Source organism: Tympanuchus pallidicinctus, unplaced genomic scaffold, assembly GCF_026119805.1.
Source record: "Tympanuchus pallidicinctus isolate F22 unplaced genomic scaffold, pur_lepc_1.0 scaffold20, whole genome shotgun sequence".
Classification (NCBI taxonomy): Eukaryota; Metazoa; Chordata; class Aves; order Galliformes; family Phasianidae; genus Tympanuchus; species Tympanuchus pallidicinctus.
Window position 1 is genome coordinate 2,030,608 of NW_026294722.1, and position 21,966 is coordinate 2,052,573.

Below are 21,966 nucleotides of genomic sequence, written 5' to 3' on the forward strand. Positions count from 1 at the left end.
AAAGATGAACAAGTGTGATAAAGCATTTGAAACCGGGAACTCTCGAAGTAAGTGTTCTTTAAGTGGCGGAAGATTGTAAACGTCTCATTTTCTGATTTTAATTGGGACAACAGCTTTCAGGCACTACAAACTACAGCCTGAGACTGCAGGAAATGAGGAGTCAGCACCTTGGGAGGACTGGTCCCTGATCAAACAGTGCTGGCTTCATTGAAATCATTCTCTGTGCTCATGACATCATGCCATGCTTTTCAATCTCAAGATTGTTTTTTCTACTTAGCATAAAGGTCATGTTAGGATTAAAAACAATGAGCAGCTCACAATGTGTCTAGTGAGCCTGTGAGAGAAATGGTAGCGTATCTCACAGAAAAATATACTTGTGCTAAGTGAAGTGCTGCGTCCAAGAAGTGGAATTTTCTAATTATGTAGTCATTTTGAGAAGGAATGCGCCTGTTAGAAGCAGACCAGGTGTGCACTTGTGATGGGAGTTTGAAATGCTGTGTAATTACACACCTTGCATAATATAAAGTTTACAATAGCCATACAATTGATGCAGCAAGACGTAAATACAACAAGTTGGTGTCTGAAAGGACACCTGTAATCTAGCCTGCAGCTGTTACGATTATCTTGGAAACACCGTCTTGCATTAAGATTTATTACCGTGTTAAAATTGCCACTATACTGAAACAGACAAATATTAGAAATGCTTTGAACAATGATCTCAATCACGTGTTATCAATGAGAAATGAAAGTTACTTGAGGAGCCTTGCGTAGTTCCCTGAGGGGAGAAGTCACAGTAAAAGCACCTCTAAGTATTATTCAGTAATTATGTGCAAGCTTTCAGTAAATTGGCTTTATGCTTTCACATTTGAAAGAACTTGTGTAGTGTGTGTCTGCCCAAAAGATCACCCGAGCTTTCCCACATCACAAAAACAAAAACCATCAGCATAGATGTAAAAAGAGGAGAAGGAAGAGAAGATTTCTGCCAGATCCCCTGCGTAAGCGGACGCTGTTTTCCAAGCACTTTGCTCTCAGGGTGTGGAGACCTCTGTTGACAGATGACCAAGACGGCTTCTCTGGTTTCTTAGAAAGGTGCCATTCTCACCTTGCTGTTCACAGCCATTCCTGTCACAAGAGGACTGTGCTGAGCTCTACTATGATGCAGAAGGGTACAAGACCTCCCGGTTCTGCTGTCACCCTTTGCCTGATTCACCCGGGCTGTGCATCATCTCTGTGATGTCGCTGGGCGCCCAGCAAAGGTACGTGGTCTCCTTGCAGCTGAGCCTCGCTCTGCAAAGCCACCCCTAAGGCAGACATGGCCCCGGGAGCCAGGGAGCTCCAGGATGCCTGCAGTAGGGGCCTGCAGGGCGCAGCCCGCCGTGACTCAAAGCTGGGCAGTGTGCTGGGATGTGCCGAGACCTGTGTGGGCACTGCCTGCTGGGTGCCCTGCTGAGGGGCTGTGCTGGGCAAGTGCTGGCAGAGGGGCTGGACAGCCTCAGCCTTGCCCAGGCAGGTCAGCTGCTGCTCTGGGCCACTCCACACCCACAAGTTGAGTGTAAGTGCATGCAGGTGTGAGCACAGCAACAAGGGCTCTGTGCGAGGGCAAGTGCTGTCCTGGCTCCTAGGGCAGCTTTACTCTACAGCCCTGGTTCTGCATTAAGCTGTCTTTCTGTCCATTCACTTCTGGTCCTTTTCCCTCATTGTGCTGAGTTCACTGTGAGCTCTCTTCATTTTGGTCCTCTTATTGTTTAAGGATATTACAGAATCACAGAATGGCAGGATTTGGAATGGAACTTTGGAGATCGAGTCCAACCCCCTGCTAAAGCAGTTCCATATGGTAGATTGCACAGGAAAGCATCCAGGTGTGTTGTAGCTCCAGAGGAGGAAACTCCACAATCTCTGAGCAGCTGTTTTGGTGCTTTTTCATGTTGCTGTGTTTCAGTTTGTGCCCATTGCCCCTTGCCCTGTCACTGCACACCACGGAAGGAGCCTGGTCCTATCCCTTGACACCTGTCCTTTAGATACTGATAAGCACTGATAAGATCCCTGTCAGCCTTCTCTCCTCCAGGCTGAACAGCCCCAAGGCTTGAAGCCTTTCCTCCTAAGGGAGATGCTCCAGGCCCCAGTCATCTTGCTGGCCCTCTGCTGAACTCTCTTCAGCAGTTCCCTTTCTTAAGCTGGGAGATCCAGAACTGGACACAGTTCTCCAGATGTGGCTTCACCAGGGCAGAGTAGAGGTGATCCTCTACTCCCTCGACCTGCTGGTCATACTCTTTTTAAAACACCCCAGGGTACAATTGGCCACTGTGGCTACCAGGACACACTGCTGGCTCTTGGCCAACCTCTTTTTTCCACCAGAACACCCACGTCCTTCTCTGCAGAGCTCTTCTCCAGCAGGTTAGCCCCTAACCTGTACTGATGTGTGCGGTTATTCAATCCAAACCTGTCCCCCTCAGTCATAAATTAGGATATGCTAACCATACTAAAAGAGAAGACAAATTTATTTGTCTGACTGAGGTGGGAGGTTATTGTTTAGTTTTCCTGATTTATTTGCTGTTGCTCTGTGAATAATAGAACAAGCCTTCAGGACAGGAACTTAGATCAAGCACTGCTCGTAGCATTATTTCCTTCCCTGGCTCTTTAAACCACCCACCACCTTTCCATGCCTTGAGGTAGGAAAAAGGAGCATGCTGCTGGTGACCGACGTTCCTCACGCTGCCGTTGCAAACATGCAATTGCTGGTGATGATATAAAGTGCTCATGAAGAAGGCACATGCCAGAGGGGTGAAGTAATACAAATAAACGCTCTGTATGTTAAAGGCAGTGCTGACAGGTAACAGGTGGTGTGTAGAAGAAGAAAAGGCACGTATCCTTGCATAGCCCTCTCTCTGAAATACAACGTAGAGTGACGGTAGCCAGTACCAGGTGTCTTCTGTTCTCAGAGATACAGCCAGGATCAATGAGTGACCAGCATTTATTGCTGAACTGTTCAGTTCCCTCAGGCACTGCTGGATGATTTAGCAGCAGCAGCAGGCAGTGTGGTGAGCAGCACAGAGCTGGGAAGGCTGGGATACCACCCAACGGGCTGGGAAACCAGGTGCCATAAGCTAGTGACTGGGGATGTTTTGTACCTCCAGCCGATGCTGCTCAGAGCTGGAGATGGGAACTTAACTGTGTTGTCTGGCAATGATTCATATCCGTCAGAGGGGAAAAATGGCACACAAAGAGTTCTTTTTTATTTATGATTTCGAAGGAAGACTGAAATCTGGTGTGACAGGTTTAGTAAAATAAAGGCACTCAATAATGTTTGCATGCATCCCATAAAAAGAAACAGCTCTTCTTGACCCTTACCACTTGCCTTGTAAATTTAGAAGGAAAAACCCCCATGATCTATTCTTTGAATCTTCCCTTGTCCAGTTTTTAATCTATCAATGCAAGATAGGAGTGACTTTATACTGGAAATGCAGAGACCTGTTTGAGAAGTGGATAGGAAAGTGGCGTGGTGGGAACTCTGCTCATTTGATCTGCACTAAACACTGCTCCACAACAGCTGTCATCATTTTGGCTCTGTTTTACAAGTCTGTGATTGAAAATCGAAGCTGAGAGATTGGCACCATGTAACAATTGCTTTGCTTGAACTGGGAGATGGTGCCCTGCCACAAACTGAGCCCGTGCTGAAAATCATGGCTGCTTTTATCTGAACTTCTTTGCCTGCAGGGGAAGCATCTTAGTTGTGTTGTGTTGTGGATATAAGAAAAGAAAAGTGAAATCTTTTTGGAGAAGAGGAAAAAAGCTCACAAGTATTACTGTTTCTTTGAGGAGAACATTCCTCACTGTGAAAGCTATGGAGGTCAATCTGTTAGCATTTTCAAAAACAGAGGTGACCTGATTGCAATGTAAAAGTGCCTCTAAGGATGAGGGATTGAATATATGTTTCTAATCTAGCCAAGAAAGGCCGGAAGAACCAAAGACTGGAAATGAAGTCAGACAAGTTCACCCCAGAAGTAAAGCATTAAGTAAAAAGACATTTAGCCTCAAAGAAAAAAAATTACTCAGTGAAATGATTGCTTCTCATCTTGGTCGAGAGAATGTCATTCTACAAGGAACCTTTTACTCAAACACAACTGATTGGACTTAAAACAGATTTCAACAGATAAGAGGAATATCTGAAAGCCCAAGGGCGGCCCAATGGTTCAGTGTAGTTATCTGTGGCTTTCCTAAATTGTGTATGGTCTTAAATAAATTATACGGACATGCCAAATTGGAATTGCAGACCTCAGACCCTCTGTCTTTGTCTGCTTTGACTCATGCATCCTCTGAAAAGTCATCTACATTTTGGGGACGTGCCTTTAGTTTACCAAACATGTCTCACCAAATGTTACACTTTCCTGTATATTGTAAGAATTCTAAATCTAGCATTTGTGGCCAGATTCCACTCCCTTTACATCACTTAGGAGATAATTTGTTCCACTATATGTTTTTCTTGTCAGCTGTACTCTCTTTGAAGCCTTTAGCTACTGGATTGGGAAGGTAAATTACGGCCTTTCTCATCCCTGAATTGTTTTGATTTTGGAAATCATATAATTGATCAATTGCAGGATAGCCCTGCGTTCACCTGGTGAAATAGCTGGAACTCCTTTTCACAGGAGCTGCTGCCTGAAAAATGTTACTATAATTGAGCATGATCTTTTGGTGCTTCTTTTCTTGGGACTGCAGGAGAAGCAATGTTTTCTCTGTGACAAGAAGTGCAAAAATGGTAATTGCTCAGTTTTTAACTGAGTCACCTGCAGTCACTGTCTTGGTGCTGCTGCTTTGGTGCATATTGGATTCTAAGGCTTATTGTTTCCTTATGCAGATATATGTACAGGGCTGTGCCCAGACAGAATTTGGCCCTCAGTGCTTGGTTTGGAGAAATAGCAATCTGCCTGCATCAGGGAAATAACCTTGTTACATCCAGACTGGCAGTGTGCAACTTTTTTTAGCTGGACTTTTGGACTCTGTTTTGTTTGTTTCATAATGTACACAGTCAGATCTCACCTAGTTTTGAAGCATCTGGAATCTTGCAAAGGTAAGTGGTTGGCTCCTAGAGGAGGGATATGATGGGGATTTTCATTCCTGTGAACTGCACAGTTTAAGTACACAGTTAACCCTTATTTGTTGCCACTGGCCAGTTGTAGTTTTGGAATATGGTGTGGCAAAGCTTTTCATCCATCAGACACCTCTGAGATACCCATAGAAATGCAGGGATGAGAGCTGATCTTTCTGATATTTTAAGAGAGGAAGAACAGGAAAATCTTCCTCTTTCTGGAAGTGAGCTGGAGGGATAAAACCCTCTTGGGCTTTCCTGTAAAAGAAAGTATTTTATACAGGTCACCCTTGTATGAACACTGGGAGCTGCGAAGTTTTTCTCATCTCCTCAGTGTGAAAGTCTGTTTCCTGCTAATTAATCTCTGTTTGTGATAGACACTTGCAAACCAAAGTCTGGATTTTGTATTCTGCAGTATCCTTCTATCCACGTACATTTCTAATGAGCTGCTATGGGCAGATTTATGCTATTCATGCATTTTGTATCATGCACTTATTTAGATTCTTCTGTCCTAAACATAAACATATTTAGAAGAAATAAACATGCAAATGAATTACTGGTTTGTGTTTGGTTAGCAAACAGAGCAGGAAGTGTGGATGTGCAAATGCCCAGCAGGCTCTGGGGTTAAACCTCCTCCCTATAATTTTTACAATGGGTTCTCAACATCTAGTATAAACAAAACTCAGCAAATTACTCCTTGTGCTGTGCTCAGTTGTCCAATCAGCCCTCCTTGTTATATACATATTGTTTGAACAGTAATTTAGGCAACTGGGAAAGTGCCATGTGAGATGCAGAGGAAGTCTTAACCACCAGGAATTAACTTAAAATGTAAAGCTCTATGGTATACGAGTCACATAACCAGCAGGTTATTATTTTAATTATTTTTAATCAATTCAATAAACTGGCCAAGACCTGTAGAGGATGGCTAATTTAAGAGTTGTAAGAGAAGCTTCTCAAAACGATTACTGGGAGAGAAATGAAAGTAATAATGAAGAATTTAATCTGTAGTGGAATTTGGTTTGTTCAAATTGCCAGTGTACTCCTGAGTATTGATCATATCCTGACAGCTCCTGCACATCTGAAGGGAGATGAATACCTGCTAAGCAAGCTACCCATGAAAGACTGTCTCTGTGGGAAGAGTTTGCTGGCAAAATGCTGTGCTGAGTTTTCAAAAGAGACCAAAGTGCTGCTGTTGCTCAGTGGAGATGCTCTTTCCTTTCATTCGTACCCAGATCTCTGAACATAACAGTTCCCAAACTATCCGTGATAGGATTTAGGGCACAGCAGGAATCAGTTTAATATATATTTATTTATTTTAATAAGAGGTTTTTAAGAGAAAAAAAACACACCAAACATCTGAGATACCTTCTGTACCATTTTGATGCACCCTCTGCTTGCTTCTGAAGTTGATATTACCATTTTAAGTTTAGATGTTGTTATCCATGTCTGAGGTCAGGCGCATCTCACAGAGCCTTGAGGGAAGTGTGATGGGCATCAAAATAGGCCTTGGAGGACCTCGTGCAACCCTAGGGTGACTCATTGTGCATCCATGCTTTAACAGGAAGCTTTCTTTGTTCTGAAATTTACATTTTGTTTTCCACATCAGGATTTATTTCTGCTTGAAGAATTCTTCTCCTGATGGTTAAAAAGTCTCTTCCTGCTTGCTGCTGGCTGTGCAGTGCCCACTCAATGAGTTTTGATAATTTCTGTTAGGATTAATTAATTAATTGCAAATGTCTTCAGGCTAAATTGTGTGTTTGCATGTCAGGATGCTGTTCAGAATCAACAAAATCACTTAAGGGCTTGACATTATGGATGTTATGGAGATTGTGAGAGGAGTCCATTCAATCTGTGTTAGTCAAAACTTTCTTTTCATTATTTATAAACTTGTTCCTATTTTATGAATTCTCCATTATAAACAAAGGGTCAGACGAAAAGTGAGGAGATAAGAACAGAAGCAGGAAGATAATTCCAGTAACCAAGCCTTATTGGTGAAATTATGTAGTATTTGAATAAGATGACTCTAAAATGTAATTGGGAAGTAAGAATGTGGAGGAAATAAAGAACCATAGTGATGTTTTATATTGGGCGGAACACTGCTATCCCAAATGAATGAGCACTAATGAGGTGTTGTGTGAAATTCCAGAGGCTGGCAGCCAGCAAAGTGAGGGATGCACAATACATTGGTAAAGGCAGAGGAAGACTTTTAATCTGGGTGCTGTTGTCACCATCTGACTCATGAGAAGAAACTGTGAGGTACATAAAAAACGAATGTTTTCCTTTATAAACCTGAAAGTTGGCTTCTGATTCTAGATTACTGTTGTGTTTTTTTAAACTGACATGTTCCATCTCATAAGAAGCTCAGAAAACTCATGCTCCAGCAGAGGTGATGCAAACTCTGCTACGCAAAAACATTCTGGTCTGTGAGACAAGAGGCAGGCTTTCTGAATGTCTTACATTACATTTTGAATCATCTGCTTTGATTCCCTTTGCAGTGAAACTGTTTCAGATTCTGCTGAAATCACTCCTTAAAGAGCTCTCATCTTGTTGCTTCAAGTAAATGCATGTGATTTTGATCTGTAGTACCTTGCCATCTCTATTTGTGAATGCCACGCACTGGAGCTATTACTTGCACAACAGGTATAGACCCAGCGAGTCTCCAGTCAGCCACCAGTTCTTGGTAGCTCTTGGAAGGAATACCCAGCAAGCTGGCTGCCTTTCCTAAGGAACAAAACCATGTTTATAGTGTTTTTATTTCCCAAGAAAATAATCTGAATCAAAAGCAAAAGAGAGGAAATTTGCAAGAGAGACACTTGTGCTTGTTGCAGTCTCTGCAGTTTGTCACTAGAGCTGCTAAATTGCAAAATGGAGTTCTTGTATAGACTGCTCAAACGCCCCCTTACCTTTCACTGCAGATCACGAGAATCTTCATTGCACGATGATTTATTTAAGAGCTCATCAAAACAGATTAATAACTTACCCTTTTCATGCTCAACGACATGGTTTAAATGAGATTCAGGCTGGATATTTTGGTTGTACAACCTGGTGCACATGGAAATCTGATGTGCAGCAAAAAGGTATCAGCATGTGTGAAAATACAACGTATGGCTATTGAGATTGAAGAGGTTATCTCTGTTAATATTTAAGACTTCTGATAATGTTGTCACAATAACAGCAAAACCAAAGTTTACGTGATTGATGTAGTATCTGTAGCCCTGTAAACAGCCTTATCTTGTTTTTTGATAATTGTGTTTTGTTGCAAAGGATGTGAATTAGCACTGCAGTAGTGTTCTTTTGTTCAGTCTGTGAAGGTTCTCTTGTTCCAAGCACTTGATATAGGCTTTCAAGAGCATTATAGAAAGAAACTAGGTGGAAAAAATGCAGCTGTCATAGAAACTGCTTGTATGTCACTGACTAGAATTGAGAGGTTGTGCCTGCAGTTATTTGATTTATATGCATATTTTTCTTTTATATATGTGGAATTATGGAATGTTGGAACATATACTTCACTAAATGAAAAGTATGTAAATAGATGCCATAGTAAAGTTTGCTATTAAAATTCAGGGTTGTGACGGTATTCCTAGATGTTCTCCAGAGATAGGAGAGCTCTGGTATGCAGCATCAGGGCTTGACCTCCCTCCCGGCTCTCTAAAACTTGTTTTCCAACTGTCAGGGCTCAGACAGGCAGTAATGGGAGGAACAAACTGCTTCTTTACTGACGTGGCATTAAAGGGCTGGGGTGGTATAAAGGACTCAGCAAGAGGAGGATGCTTGCAGCACAAGTGTGGCAGAAGATAGGCAATAAACCTGCATCAAGTTGGCTTGTGTTACACACCCACACATCTTAGCAGAGGTGATGTGCAGCTGATGGCCGTACTGATGCAGGGGCTGATGGGCTTGGCCAGTGCGAAGAGGTGTGAAAGCTCAGCTGGTACTGCAGCTGTCCAAAACCACAGGACAGAAGTGCTAGCTGAGACAGCTTTTGCCCACCCTGTGTCACTGTGGGCTCTATTCTTTGTAAATGGTGCACAAAATTTTCTCAACAGGGCTCGTTTTGTGAGGACACAGTGGGAGAGGGAGCGTCCTTTGAGCATCCCTTGAACAACTTTTGAAATCAGTCATCTGGAGGAACACCAATCTCTTATTAGAATTTTGGGAGCACAGTGTTTTGCTTTTCCGGATTCTTTCACTTTTTTACTGTTGCCCACAGTAACTTGGGCTCCTCCTCCATGCTTGAGGAGTGGAAAGGTGATCTTTCAGTCTGAACTTGATTCACAGTTAGGCTTTCACTCTTCAATCAGACTCCATTTGCAAAATCCCATCTTTCACAGGGTTTCTTGTTTATTTTGGCCTTTTTAAAATCCTTTCTTCTTCTTCTTTCTCTTCTTCTTCTTTTTTTTTTTTTTTAATTGTTGGACTTCATCTGGTACAGAGGTTTAAACTACAGAAGTAATTTAAAATATTGTGGCATTTCCTTTCTTAATTAATCCCAACTGTTTTCCTTGGTAGTACAGAAAGTATCAGTATTTGATGAGGACATTATGCCTTCATCACTGGGGCAGTGGATTCTTCCTGCCGAGTCTGTAAACAGCAGACAAGCCGCAGAGTTCAGCTTCATGTTCTGGTTTTCATTAAGCCCAGACTAGAGGAGCACCCAGCTGTGTCTTCCTGTAAGGTCTGTCAGTCTTCCAAAGCTTGTTAACATGCTAATATAAAAGGAAATAGGGCTGACTTCAAGGAATTTACAACTAGTCTTAAACTTCAAAGACTGGAGCTACATCTCTTCAATTCAACAGCAACAACAAAAATCCTATAATAAAAGTTCCCTTACCCTACAAGAAGCGTTCAATGCATACAGATCTGTTAAGCCATAATGCATGATGTGACATTTTTTTTGTTGCAAGTTGCAACACAAAGCCTCCTGCAGTTGTGAAACTTGGTTCGTAGCTGGTAGGTTTGATCAGAGACAAGATAAATTGTTGTCCGGCCCACAAACAGAATATCAGGAATGATGCTGTCAATCTCTCCTTCCCTAAACCTGTTTTCTATGCAGATGTTTGCAGCAGGAAGGTGAATCAGATTTGAACAGTAGGCAGCATTCTCAGGGGCTGGAAATTGGATGAACTCTGATGACTTCAAGGGAGTTACTCCTGTTTGTAACATCTGAGGATGTGGGCCATCTGCAGCGTGCTTACCTCATCATCTGTAGGTATTCGAACCAGGTTGGACACATTTGGTTGCTTTTCGTGGAAAAGGAGAGCGCTTGTTTGAAGCAGGGTGAGACATCTTTTCCATCTGAAGAGTGACTCACCATTCTCCTTGGGTACAGACAAGTGGAAGCGCAGGAAGGTTTATATAAACATATAGTGGCACTTCTCCAGGCTCCAGTGATTTGAGGATCAGGGGCTTCCTAAATCAGAACTGCCATTGTTTTTGTAGTAGAATCCCCATCTCCATACTGGAGCTGTTCTGTAGCTAAAGGGCTGGCATAGAGAGTAATTGCAAATGCTTCTTTCGCTCCTTGTGAGTGCTCTCTGCTCCTGTTGGAGCCTAAAGGAGCCTGCAGGTCTTGCAGGAGCACAGCAGGATGAGGTCGCAGCCCCAGATTCTCAGAGAGGAAGGTGCCATTTTTACCATGTGTGGATTGAATCTCTGGTAAAGGAAAAACCCCTCTGAGATCCAATTACATACCATTATTTCGATGCTAGAAAAAATATTCCCATTGCAATTATTCTGGAGAATATGAAGAATTGAAATGCTTAGAAGTAAAGGTTGTTGCATAACTGAGATAATTACATCTTGAGTTGTTCCAGTAGGGAACCTGGGCAATAAACGTGTTGGATGACACAGCCCTCTGTCATGGGAGATCTTTTCATGGCCTTATTTTTTATGGAGACCAAACTCTGTGTCAGAGATGTGTGAGAGCTGCTCGGTTGACCTCAAAATCAGTCTTTTTGGTCACCCAAAAATATTCAAAGGAACTCAGTGCAAATAATGAAGAAATGAGACAAAGTAGCGTATTAAACTCAGCTGTTATTCACACTGTTCCTTCTCTGACAGCTTGTTAAAAATGTTGGTAGAATAGGTGCTACTGTTAGACTTTTGTTATTCGGTGCTAATTAGAACAAACTTAAGCAGAATCAAAAGCGGTTTCTAAAGGGAGCTGATTGTTTTCATGGGAATTAATTGAAAATCCGGAGGGCAGCAGTGAGGAAAGGCCACAGGGAGCAATGGCACACATTTAGATTCGCTTACCAGCAGTGCTACGGGGGCTGCAGGGGTGCAGGTTGAGCAGAGGGCAGCACAGGGATGGCTGGGCTGGTGCCAGCAGCGAGCGGGCAGCTGTGGCAGGGCTGCATTTCCCACTGCAGTTGTCCTTGGGAGAGAGAAAACAGGCCTGAAAGCTAACTGGTTGTGTATCTCCTCTGCTGCTCCTTCTAGAAATCTCGTGTCTGCAAAGTGGCAGCAAGTGGATATCCGACATGGTGCCCTTTGCTGGCTGTTTCCTCTGTGCCACACAAGACTGCAGTTTCTATCGCCTGCTTAATGGGCTGAGTCCTCCCACGCGTAGGAATTTCTGTTCTTTCTACTGGCTTGTGTTGATCTAATTTAGGGCGCTGGAAAAGTGAAACCCCAAAAAGCAAATGCAAAAGTTTCTAACTAAATAAATTGCCTCATCGAGGATATACTGGAGAGTAAAGCAAGGCTTTCATGACTGTATTCTCCACAGTAATGCTGTGGGCATTTAGGCAGTGATGTGCCATTTTTTCCCATGTTGTTGAAATTCTCGTTTTAAGAGGAAAAATGACAGGAAAGGCTGCATCAGTCTTGTTAAATTTCTAGGAATAGAGCTAAATATGATATGGTGTGTATCTATTGCCTTCTGCCAAAAACACCTCAATTTTGTCAGAGAAAAATAGTAGGAGACACTGTGCTATGAGCTGATAAGGTCATATTAAATCAGCTGTCTGTTGAGTCTCACATATTTTATATATAGTCATCCCCTGAGGGGCTGTGTGTATTCAGACCCTTGGAGAACTAATAGCACATAGGTGATGGCTGACAAGCACAGCAAATCAGCTAGAAAGAAACTATGTTTTTTATTTTTAAAAAAAAGTGCCAAATCTGAAAAAATGCAGGAAGACAGCTTTGAAGGGCCGTTTAATTGCTGCACTTATTTTCTGTGTTAAGACTAGCTTTTGATATTTTATCAATGGTATGAGTTAATGCCCTGTCTTAACCAGCATCAGAGCGCACTTGAGAAGCTCAATCTATGCACCTCACAAGTATCATTACCTCTAAAGATTACAGGGGAGTTCTGCTGGTGTAGCACGTGGAGTGCATTGTCCATTTGTTTGTGGGCTTTGGAGTCAGAAAGCACAAACCAGGTGTGGGATCACTGCAGTGCAGTGCTGTGTGGTTAACTTGCAAAACTCCCAGGTGCTCGAGGCATCCCAGCACTTACTGAACATGCACAGCACGAGTGTGATGGACCATATGTATCCTTAAGATGTCAGATCATCTCGCTCAGTGTATGTTTTATACGGGCTGCTCTTGAGCTGTTGTTCAGGAAGGACTGAGATCATCACCCAAAAGTCCCAGGAAAAAATACTCCCCTGTCCAGGCAGATAAAGAAGATATCAACAAGGAAATCCAAACCTGTGACTGATTATCTCGAGTAAAACAAAGCAATTGGACACCATTCAGAAGAAAACAATGAACATTGGGGTTACGATCGTGAGTGTTTGTAAGAGGGGAGAACTTTGGACCAAAGCCTTTGAGGTTAGGAGTCCATATCCAAGACTGGAGAGCTGACGCTACTTTGGGAACAGCCCCTCTGCCTGCAGGAGTAGTGATGAGGAACAGCAGGAAAATAGGAAATGAGCGTTAAAAGGGAAATCAAGTTCCATGGTAAACTTATTCAAATGATTGTAGAATTTGCTTTGGAAAAAAAAAAAAATGTTGCTTAATATAGCCTTAAGAATCTGGCACATTCTTGATGATGTTAATCCATCTGCTGACATTTCATCTTACTCTTATTGGTTTTGCTTCCAGTTTTTTGATACCTCAAGCATTTTAGATGTTATGTTATTGAAGTCATGGGTCTTGTAGAAAACAAATTACTCCATAGAGTTAATTGCACCCATCTCACGTGTTATCTTGTTGAGGTGAACTTCTTATCTGTGTTTCATTGTGAAAGAAAAAAATCTTTTATAAGAAAGAAACAAACATACAAAACAGGAGCAGAAGTTGATCACCTCTTGCTGTTTTCCCAAGAGCAAAATTAACAAGATAAGCCATTATTACTTGCCAAGTATTATTTGAACCCCAAATAAACTATGACCTGGATAGACCTGAGGAAATCTGTGGAAAAGTTTGTAAAAATTTCCTTAGCTGTATCATTTATGGTAGGGTGCTGCTTGAGAGTCCTTTAGCCTGGCAGCCACCCAAAGGAAGATGATACTAGAACAATCATGGCATGTTTGTCATGCTGAAATGCAGAGCTAGTGAAGGAGGACACCTCATCAAGTCATCTCAGGTTCTGGACTCACTTTGAAAGTTTGACTGAAAACAACTCAGTTTCCCAGTTGTTTTTTTTTTCTTTTCTTTTTTGTCAGTAATCTCTGTGCTAGAAGTTGTGTAGGATTTCCTGATTTATTGTTCTGTCACAATGCTTTACATGTTTGGAGTTCTGTTGTTGTTGTTTGTTTGCTTGTTTCCCTCTTTATTTTTTTTTATTTTAATGTAATTGCTGCATTGTTGTGGACAGAGTAATTCCAGGAACCAGAAGATTAACGGAGTGTGCTGTATGCATTTCTCAAGGTGGATCAGATCCCCTCCTTAAAACAAGCATATGCTTGCGTGCAGTTACACTCATGGAGCTTTGTGGTTAACGTCTTTATGTTATTTCACTTGATTGTGAATGTATAGATTCACTGTTGGAATTAGTGGAGTGTGTGGATTGGGGAAGTCAATGCAGTAGGGGAATCTGTGGGGAAAACCCAATTGACTGGCTTACATGAGACTTCTGAAGACTTTTTCCTCAATTTCTTTGTGTTTTCTCTTTTGCTTCAAGGTTTTTCTTTGTTTGTACGTGTTTAATTAATATCTCAAAAACATATGCAAACTAGCTGTCTGGCTAACGATTTTGAAGCGCACGGGAGTGGATGAAAGTGGTTGAAGAATACAAAGGAGCAGCTACAGGGAAAACGTGCTTTTGCCTCCTGTCCCTCGGTTGCCAACAAGACAAACCAGAAGTCTGGGTCTGTTGAAGCCAAGTGCAAAACTTCTCTCACTCTCACTGTGGCCAGGATTTCACCTCAGGTGAAAATGTGCATCTGCAAAGGCTGACTCCTCTGTTGGCTTTAGGGGTGTCCCGCATAGATTGCTGCGCTGCGTGGTGGGACGCAGCCGTAGCCTGGGTTATGATCTGCATTGGTTTTCAGCAGCAGGGTGGCCAAGAGGCATTGCTAAATCTGAGCCAAAGAAAGACTGACCCTTTGCATGTTTCACATGGGTTTTCCTTCTCCCTTACTGTCAGAAAACACTAAATTAGAATGCTATTCAAAGATCCAGCTTTGTTAGAGAAACGTATTCAGATAAGGAGGAATTCAGTGATTTATTCACCGGATGATAGTGAATGAATGGTGTCTGTTTTCTGTGCATGAATCATAATTGACTTTATTATGATGTTCTCAATGTATTCGTTATTTGAACTGATTTCCTGATTCATTCTTTGTCAGTAGATGGGTTGCCAGCAGTTCGTTGTGGGTTTCCAGTGTTTAAAGTTTAAGCCCTTTGTAATAGATACCCAGGTCTCGTGATGTGCTGCTTTTTCCTGACTGGAAAAGTGGATGGGGGAAGGGTTGGTGCAAGTGAAGGTTGGTGTAAATCCACATCTGGAGTTAAAGTTCACTCCACTATACTTGGAGACGCTTATTTCAAATACATTCTTTCTAAGCAAAATTCACCCTTGTGCGACTATCTCAAACCTGTGCCCTTCCCATGTCCTGATGAAGCAACATACCAAAGTCTTACGTGACAGAGGTTTTTGCTCTGGTATTTGCAGAGATTGATGTGTAGGAACTCACTTGAAGAATCAGGTTGGAAAACAACTTGAATGCAATGAAACAGAACATTCACAGGCTTATTTACAGCTTTCTCTCGGTTCTAATAATAAGTGTAAGTGTGGATCACTTGAGCTGTTCGCTCTGTTTTTAGCTCTCTGCAAATGCTTCAGGGTTTTATTTCTTTCTCTGTAGGGCTGTGTATTGGAAAACAGGACACTATCAGGCTAAACTCACCTTGCACATGTACAGTGTTGATCTCGTACCATGTAATTAAGTTGTGACTCAAGAGACTAGCTGCAACCTACGCACCAGTTATTTGACCCTCTGGAATTTTTCCTTCCTCTGAACACAGTTATGTGGGCTGACAACATGTTAGGTGTTTCTAGGATATTCTCTTTGGCTCGGGTTTCTGTTCTGTTTACCATATAGATGGATGCATGGGTAGGATTTTTAGAGCATAGGCTATTTCATATGACTGTGATATATAATGTGATCCTTTCTTGAGATCCCGAGCCTCAGCTTTGCTTTTCTGTGATGCACCATGTTCATCCTTTAGGCTTTACTTATTCACATTAATTCTGGGATCTCACATACCCACTGGTAATTAGTGGAAAGTCAGCATGTCCTATGAGGCACGGATTAACGTTACGCTTAGGTAAAGTAATGACTAAATATAGCCAAGTTGTTGTGCATGCATTTTGCGAGGGGTTAGCCACTGTCATTAACAGTCAAAACTTTTATTAACAGTGTTAAGCAAGTTTTGATTAGAAAAATTGTTACGGGATAAAAAAGAATAAGTTAAAAAAGCAATTAAGAATATATGTTCAAGAGGGTGTTCCCTTGGCAAGTTGGAACAATCATTGCTATTTTTGTCTTGGGATCCAAGAAGCTGCAAAGGAAGGGAAGAGGTGGGGAGGATGGAGCCACTAACAACGGCACCCAGCAGCGTGGAGTAGCAGAGTGTACCCCATCCTTAGACATGCTGCCTCAGTGGTGGTTCTGGAAGGACTGGGGATGCTGTTAGACAGAGCCAGGCTCCTAATCATAAGATTCCACCACGACTGGTATAATTGGAATGTATTTATTCCATATACAGATGACTGTGATCCACACCTCAGTCAGCATCCCAGGTACAGGATTTCCACTGTTGGGTATTTTCTTCTCTTCCTATTATAACTGATCCTTTTTGTCTTTGCTTACATCTTAACCTGAACTTTTTATACAAATGAAGGAAAGAAACCCATGTCGAAGCTCTCAGTGCTCTTTTTAATAACAGCACGGTTAGCTATCTTTAAAATCTGCTGAATACTTAAAGGCGTTCACAGAAGCAGCGAAGGCATTCATCCAGCCCTGTAGTTACCTGCAGCAGTGCTTTATGTGCTAACCCTGCTCCCCAGGGTGGGCTCCACCTGGGTCAATAGGATGAAGTCCCACAGGTAACCATGTTCTGCTGTCATGGCCTTCTAAGCAATTTCAGAGAGCAGACCGCTTGTTAAAATAGCTTGTGAACTGGCTTTCAAATAGGAGGAAATCTCTTCATTTGTGAGGTGAAGCAAGGACTAATTCTCTGCAGATGGAGAAACTGAGGCACGAGAGAGGCAGCAGCACCAGGCTGAGCTGCTGGCAGTGCAGGAGCCCCATGTGCCATCATCATCTGCAGCAGTGCTTCAGCTGGGAAGAGTCGGTTTTGTGACCGCCTTCTATAATACTTAGAGAAAAGGTGTATATTTATGTGTACAACTTTAAAGCAGGTGAATATTTTTTTTCACGTTAAATTTGCAGGTAATTTACATAACTAATTTGTAAGCCAAAGTGTAAATGACGTTCAGCTGAAGTGACCGTTCTGACAAGCAAGTGCAAACATTGTCAGAACATTGGCAGATCTGCTTTGGACAAGACTGAGTTTGACAGCTTTTTCTGTGTGCATCTGGGTTTTCTTGGGGGGAGCAGCAAGGGGAATTGTTTTTCCTTTTTTATGAGCTGCTTAAGTAAATTGCATTATAATAATGTGATTTTTAAATTATCTATTTGGCTCCGTAGTTGAAGATGCTAAAAACCCAGCATGCTAACCAGAAAGCCATCTTTTTTGTTCCTGTTGTGCCCAACACCATTCAAACAAATGCAAAGCTGTTATGAAATATGCAGTGCTCTCAATGACCTCACACCATAATTCAGCTTGAGTTAAAGGTGGTGACTTAAGGGAAGGTTGCAAGATGCCTCCCACCAGCCTTAGGTACGGATTGGGAGTGAACAATTTAAAATTAAAGGAATAAGCAAGGTCATTTTTATTTCACCTTTGAATACTAAAATAGAGCATTTATGTGGGTTGACTTTTGGAGATTTCAAATGCCCAAAACTTGGAATAAAACCTACAGTCCTTCATTTTAATGTTTTTCTAGGCCTGTGTATCCTTTCCTTTGCTTCCATCCTTCCCACATCACTTGGACAGAATCTGTTCAGCCTTGCGGTGGGCTCTTGTGGAGCCCAGTGCTCCTGGGGGCAGTGGGAATCTCTTCTGAAGCTGTTAAGTGAACTCTGGGAAGCTGGAATTTCAGAGTATGAATTCCAACACACATCAGCTTGTACTGATGTATAAAGAAGTACTGACGTATAAAGAAGCCTCAGAGAAATATTACTTTGTTTCTAAAGACAGAGAGATCATTTTAAAATCAAATCCAACTCAGGATGGGACATTTAATGGTAACAGTTGGGTAACAGAAGGTCAGAAAAACACAATTTTCCCATTCTGGCACTGCATGATCTGTGTGATGTCCCCAGATCTGGAGGCTTTCAGACCAAAATGCACAAAATGAGTGCAGGAGCAGATTTTCTACAGACTTATGTAGTAATTTTGCCTGTGGACCATTATTTATCATTACTTGTCTTGATGATCTGCATCTGCTTTAATAAAGAGAACATTGAAGAAACTGTAGGGAAAGCTAACCCAATTCTCCTTTAATGCATTATGTAATTAAATCTGATTGAGATTTGAGAGCCGTGCAACCACAGAAAAATTAAAAACAAAAACACGAGGGATCATATCTTTGTATCTTGAAGCATATTTGGGATAAATGTGCATGCAGGAAGAAATGAGTTCAGGTACAGAAAGTATGGCTGTCCCCAAGGCCTGTCCTGCAAATATTAACAGGTGGATAGGATTACAGAAGTGAATAGTTCCCTTACATACAATAAGATTTCTTTGCTGCAGAGTTTAGACACACACACCTGCAGCATTAAAGCCTGAACATTCCGACTTTCCTTTAGCCTCAGTAAGAATGAGAACAGAAAAAGAATGGAGCTAAATTTTGTTTGGATAACCTGGTACTCTTTCAGGGCGTGAAATATAGAGTGGATGTGACCTGACTGATTGGATGAGCTTTTCCTAACTTATTTCTTAATGATGTGTTTTGGGGGCAGCTGTGCTGTGGTTCAGGAATTCATGTGACAGCAGAGTGTGAGCAGCCCCAGCCCACAGCACAACTGGGACTCCGCAGCTCCAACTGCCTCTGCCCCAGTGCTGCAGTTTCTGCCCCACAGACATCTCAGAGGTGGGTCAGGCTCAGAATGAGTGGCTTTCATATCCTGATGCTGGGTTTTACTGGCACACAGATGTGAATGTGCCCTGTTGGCTGGTGCGCACTTAGAGACAGGTGGCATCTCACCACCAGCACTGTTTATTTGCACCAAGCTGTGAAGACTGTCCTTCTTCTTCATTCAAAATAAGGTATCCAGAACTGAAAAAGACTGATTGGTCAGTTGTCTCACAGAGCTGATTCCTAAGAGATGGTTTACGTAATAGATCTGTGTTTCAGTACGTGGAGACCATGTTTGAATTTTCAGTAAGAATTTTTTCCATGTGTGGAATACGGAGAAGAACAGTTTTCCTCTTCCTGAGAATTCATTGAGAAATGAGGGGAACCCCCACCATCCTGAGCACAAGTTATCTTGTATTTTTGCTAAGGTATATAATTATTGCTGTGGGTGTTCCCACATCTTAGAATGGAAAAAGTGCTTGCCAAGATTGAAAAAACGTAGTAAGCAATATAAATGATTTCTCTCACACACCAGCATTTCTTGCTGAGACAAGTGAACTGGAACTGCATTTGAAACCGTATAATTATACTTCTATATATCATTTATGAAATCAGATTCCCCCACCCTCTCTTTTTTCAGGTTGCTTCTGAAAATGCTTTTCTTCCAAGAGACCTTCTCGTGGGGTCCTCTCCTTTTAAGAAATCTTTCCAAACAGTGAAAGCAAACGAAAATCTGAGCAGCACATCCAGACTCGTGTGACGCGTCCCTGCACCATCAGTGCGCTTTGCTTTCCTTTGCCCCAGATCCACTTCCCGTGGCATCTCCTCGGTCCAGCCCAGAGCTCTCACCTGCCCAGCTCTGCCCCAGGCACCCAAGGGCTGCACAGTGTTGTGCTCCTTCAGCCTGGCCCTCTCCATCACTTAGGCCAGATAATTTCAACTTGCTGTTCCTCAGTCAGGGTCAGAACTGCCAGTTCATGTAGTCTGCGTGCTGTAGAAAGATGTTTGTGGATTTCCTTATTTCACACTCATTTCTATACTGTTTAAAACATAAAGAAGCTGACCCAGGGTTTTCACACCTGTGAAATAGAAGGACTAATGAACAATTTTCCAAAGCACACAGACTGTATATGCAAAGGTCCAGTATGCAAATCCTGACTTGTTTATGCCTTGGGTTGTGCATACAAAAAGCTGTTTAACTGTGAGCCAATATATCTTTCTTTCCAGCACCCACACCTCACTCAACCCACCTCCTCCAAAAAAGCCCAGGGAAAAGGCTCCTTGCTGTGCTCAGAAGGGCTGGGGAGGACAGCAGTGTTGGACAAAGGGACTGTCTGAATATGCAGTGGTGGCTGCAATGAAATCCCCTTGCAATCATAATCAAAGTAGAGGTTCCAGCTGTTGGCTTACTGGGTGAATCCTGCTCACCATGCAGCTTGTAGTTGGTGCAAGAGTGTGAGGATTGGGACGGCTGCTGTTGAAGTTGTGGTGGAGGTGGGATTGTTCGTGCTCTTAACCACCTTTCCCCAGTTCATCTTAAGCTGAGGTGGCATCTGTCAGGAATTCCACTGTGTAGTTTGAAAGTCTAAGGACTTCTGAGGCTTGTTCTTACCTTGCCAAACACAGGGCTGTGTTCTGGGACCCACAGCAGACCATGGATGGCAGACAGGTTTTTTGGAGGGGTTTAAATACTAATTCACGTGAGCAAAATTTGCTGCTTTTTTCTCTTAGAGTTGTTTTTATTTCGGTCATTGTTAGTAACTGTCACTGAGAAAGGAAAACTGTATATTGAATGCTCAGTATATAAAGGGAAAAAATTCCTTTACAACTCACCGATATCCCCATGATAAAGATGCTTTAGATTTCAGTCTAATTCTCCCATGTGCTTTTTGTTGTTGTTGTTATTGCTTTATCTGCTCTTCAGTCCATTTTGCTGCTGGTTTTTGACACCCTTTCCTTTCACTCCTTTTCTGTCCAATATTTCCAAAGTGTTGTCCAGCAGTGTTCTTGTTCCAGTCAAACTCTCCACTCCTGTACTGTAATAGAGCCCCATCAGTTCTCATGTGCTGCTGCTGTATCCAAGATGCCTAGCTTCTAACACAAGCATTTAAGAAGATGTATTTTATAATGGTTTCCTTGGGATTGAATGAAATTTCTTAATGATTCTTTTTTCTACTGGCCAAGTTACCATGTGTTTTAAGAACATGCAGTATGAAATAGAACAAAAACCCATTATTTGAAAGATGCTGAGAAATACGGGAGTTATTTATGCTGATTGTTGGTTAGCAAATACATGGATGCTTGAACACTGTCACGTTCAGGTCTGTCCTTTGTAAGAAACTCTTCATTCTTGGGAAAAGGTATGAGCCATGCAAAATAGAAAGAAAACAAACCCAGCTGTAAGAAAAACAAACATGCTACGTACTGGAATCAGAAATCTACTGAATTTACAGCGGTGTCTGTCATAGGAGAAGTTATAACATATTGTTCTTTTATTGTGTTTTATGCCTTTTATTAGCTCGCAAATCTAATTAGGAAACCAACTGGCACACAGTATGCAATGACGGAAGCAGTACCACCTATTCTTGTGGCAGCTTTGGTTTTGCTTTATGGGTGGTCTTTGTTCTTCAAGACTCATATGAATACCACATATTAGCTGAGCTGGTTCTCCCTTGATGTCTGTGTTGTATTGTACACATGTTGTCACTGTTTGACACTTAAACAATCCAGATTCTTACCCAGCCCATATTTAGTGCCATAATAAACTTCTGAGCATATGTTTTTGAGAGCAACAGTAACATTCATCACTGCAATGTGACATATAAATAAGCACTACTGGAGAGCCGGCGTGCCTTCAGAGGGCAGAGCTGGACTGGAAGGTGAAGGGATGTGGTCATCATCTGTGCTGCTCTTACTGGGCTCTTTTCTTCCTCGCCTCGTCTCAGTAAATCAAAGCAGTTGTTGAAGTGACCTACAAAATTCACCCCGTACATGTGAAAAACACACACTGTTACAAAACTTTTTTAGTGAAACATTTCCTGTTTGGGGCTTTGGCTTGACAAACCAGGGATGCATAAACCATCGCTCCTCTCTTCATCTCTCTCATTCTCTCTTTCAGCAGGGCGTTCCTCTGGGGCCCAGTCCGAAGCACCGGTCTGGCAGCTGCGACGTACCAATGCTTCCCGCTCCCGTGAGTCTCCTTCTGTTGTTTTTGCAAAATTCCTGTGCTTGAATGGCTTTGTTTTGGCAGAGGATTTTTTCTGTTTTCTTTTTTTTTTTG

The 21,966-nt window shown here is 42.2% G+C and overlaps 1 long non-coding RNA gene across 1 annotated transcript in view; it reads left to right on the plus strand.

Annotated features, from left to right (window-relative positions):
- LOC128080930 (uncharacterized) overlaps positions 1 to 21,966 on the plus strand; it is a 125,323-nt gene that overhangs the window by 59,422 nt on the left and 43,935 nt on the right. Inside the window, exon 3 of the long non-coding RNA XR_008206926.1 lies at positions 21,805 to 21,876. This is a non-coding gene — a long non-coding RNA (uncharacterized LOC128080930). The remainder of the gene's footprint in view (positions 1 to 21,804; positions 21,877 to 21,966) is intronic.